This window comes from Nicotiana tomentosiformis, chromosome 12, assembly GCF_000390325.3.
Source record: "Nicotiana tomentosiformis chromosome 12, ASM39032v3, whole genome shotgun sequence".
In the NCBI taxonomy this organism is placed as follows: Eukaryota; Viridiplantae; Streptophyta; class Magnoliopsida; order Solanales; family Solanaceae; genus Nicotiana; species Nicotiana tomentosiformis.
Window position 1 is genome coordinate 63429809 of NC_090823.1, and position 3425 is coordinate 63433233.

Consider the following 3425-nt stretch of genomic DNA (forward strand, 5'->3'; position numbering starts at 1 on the left):
ACCTCAACTAGGACAACTCAAGCCTCGGAATTAGCTTTTCCCCTAAAATTCTCCTTCACACGGCTCAAATCTAACCAAAAGTGACTTAATATCATCAACCAATGCAAGGGAAAACAATTACAATAGATAAAGCTTTGATCTTTACAAAATTCCCAAAAAGTCAACAAAATTCAACCCCGGGCTCGCCTGGTCAAAACCTGGGTCCAAGGGTAGATTCCGACTACCCATAACCCCACGAGCCCATTTATGTGATTAGTTTTCAAATCTGAGTCCAAATTAACTCTCAAAACTCAAATTCTTATTTTTCAAAAACTTGATAAAATTTTGCAATTTTCCTCTTTGATTCACATAAATTTGATGTTTAATCTAAGATATATTCATGAAATATTGTTGAAAATTGATTATAATCACTTACCCAATGTCTGTAGATGAAAATTCCCTCTCCAAATCGCTTCCTACAGAGCCTAGGGTTCTAAAATATGATAAAATGCTAAGAATCTGACTTTCTAACCTTTTTGTTCAGCTGCAGATGTTGCAATTGCGAAGACTTACATTTAGATAGTTTTGAAAATGTTTTTCCGAATAGCTACACGCACTTTAGACCGCCTTAAGTCGCCGCATGGCGTCAAGTAATTCCCTTACTAGCAATATGAACATAAATCCCATCTTATACCGCCGCGTGCACATTAACCCCTATTCTTATACCGCCACATGTGCATCAAAATCACAACACAATAACAACTCGCACCACAAGAACCCATATGCCACAACTTGCCAAAAGTTAGCAATACCAATATTTCCACTAAATATAGCCAATGGCTCAACCACAATGCCGACAATAATCTCAACAATAATAAAATGAATGTGAATTGCTCAACATGAAAGATATCTCAACAATTAATACTTCACCTCAATGTGATAACGGCTTTCACAACTTCAACACCAATAACTCAATAAGAAGATACTTAATGAAATAACAACTTCAAGTAAAAGCAAGTCATCAATTAAAGATGCAACAAGGAAATAAGGAAGGCAATAACTTTGACTAAACCATATAAGAGAAAAATAACAAGTAAAAGGTACAACAAGTTTTAACAATGCCAAATTAATCATGTAACGGTAGTTTAACACATGTAATAGTTGATTAACCATGATGAATATAACATGTTATGACAATTCAAATAAAGACATGGAAAGAGTCTAAATGACTTAAACTGGTCAAATATTAGATATAATATGTGTACCCACTCATCACCTTGCGTACACGGTTTTAACATAATACAAATAGCACAATCAATCCCAAATCCTATGGGGTAGTTCCCCCATACAAAGTTAGGCAAGATACTTATCTCAACTAGGACAACTCAAGCCTCGGAATTAGCTTTTCCCCTAAAATTCTCCTTCGCACGGCTCAAATCTAACCAAAAGTTACTTAATATCATCAACCAATGCAAGGGAAAACAATTACAATAGATAAAGCTTTGATCTTTACAAAATTCCCAAAAAGTCAACAAAATTCAACCCCGGGCTCCCCTGGTCAAAACCTGGGTCCAAGGGTAGATTCCGACTACCCATAACCCCACGAGCCCATTTATGTGATTAGTTTTCAAATCTGAGTCCAAATTAACTCTCAAAACTCAAATTCTTATTTTTCAAAAACTTGATAAAATTTCGCAATTTTCCTATTTGATTCACATAAATTTGATGTTTAATCTAAGATATATTCATGAACTATTGTTGAAAATTGATTATAATAACTTACCCAATGTCTGTAGATGAAAATTCCCTCTCCAAATCGCTTCCTACAGAGCCTAGGGTTCTAAAATATGATAAAATGATAAGAATCTGACTTTCTAACCTTTTGTTCAGCTGCAGATGTTGCAATTGCGAAGACTTACATTTAGATAGTTTTGAAAATGTTTTTCCGAATAGCTACACGCACTTTAGACCACCTTAAGTCGCCGCATGGCGTCAAGTAATTCCCTTACTAGCAATATGAACATAAATCCCATCTTATACCGCCGCGTGCACATTAACCCCTATTCTTATACCGCCACATGTGCATCAAAATCACAACACAATAACAACTCGCACCACAAGAACCCATATGCCACAACTTGCGAAAAGTTAGCAATATCAATGTTTCCACTAAATATAGCCAATGGCTCAACCACAATGCCCACAATAATCTCAACAATAATAAAATGAATGTGAATTGCTCAACATGAAAGATATCTCAACAATTAATACTTCACCTCAATGTGATAACGGCTTTCACAACTTCAACACCAATAACTCAATAAGAAGATACTTAATGAAATAACAACTTCAAGTAAAAGCAAGTCATCAATTAAAGATGCAACAAGGAAATAAGGAAGACAATAACTTTGACTAAACCATATAAGAGAAAAATAACAAGTAAAAGGTACAACAAGTTTTAACAATGCCAAATAAATCATGTAACGGTAGTTTAACACATGTAATAGTTGATTAACCATGATGAATATAACATGTTATGACAATTCAAATAAAGACATGGAAAGAGTCTAAATGACTTAAACTGGTCAAATATTAGATATAATATGTGTACCCACTCATCACCTTGCATACACGGCTTTAACATAATACAAATAGCACAATCAATCCCAAATCCTATGGGGTAGTTCCCCCATACAAAGTTAGGCAAGATACTTACCTCAACTAGGACAACTCAACCCTCGGAATTAGCTTTTCCCCTAAAATTCTCCTTCATACGGCTCAAATCTAACCAAAAGTGACTTAATATCATCAACCAATGCATGGAAAAACAATTACAATAAATAAAGCTTTGATCTTTACAAAATTCCCAAAAAAGTAAAAAATTCAACCCCGGGCCCGCTTGGTCAAAATTCGGGTCCAAGGGTAGATTCTGAATTCCTATAACCCGCGAGCCCATTTATGTGATTAGTTTTCAAATCCGAGTCCAAATTGACTCTCAAAACTCAACTTCTAATTTTTCAAAAGCTTGACAAAATTTCCCAAATTTCTTCTTTGATTCACATAAATGTGATGTTTAATCTAAGACATATTCATGAAATATAGTTGAAAATTGATTACAATCTCTTACCCAATGTCTGTAGATGAAAAAATCCCCTTCCAAATCGCCTCCTACCGAGCCTAAGGTTCTAAAATATGATAAAATGATAAGAAATCCCGACTTTCCAACCTTTTGTCAGTTGCAAATGTCGCAATTACGAAGCCTTTCCTTGAGATAGTTTTGAAAACTTTTAACGGAAATAGGTACACGCACTTATCCCACCTTATATCGCCCTATGGCTTCATGTAATTCCCTTACTAGCAACACGCACATAATTTCCAGTTTATGCCGCAACATGCACATTAACCCCTATTCTTATACCGCTGCATGCGCATCAATAATACAACAC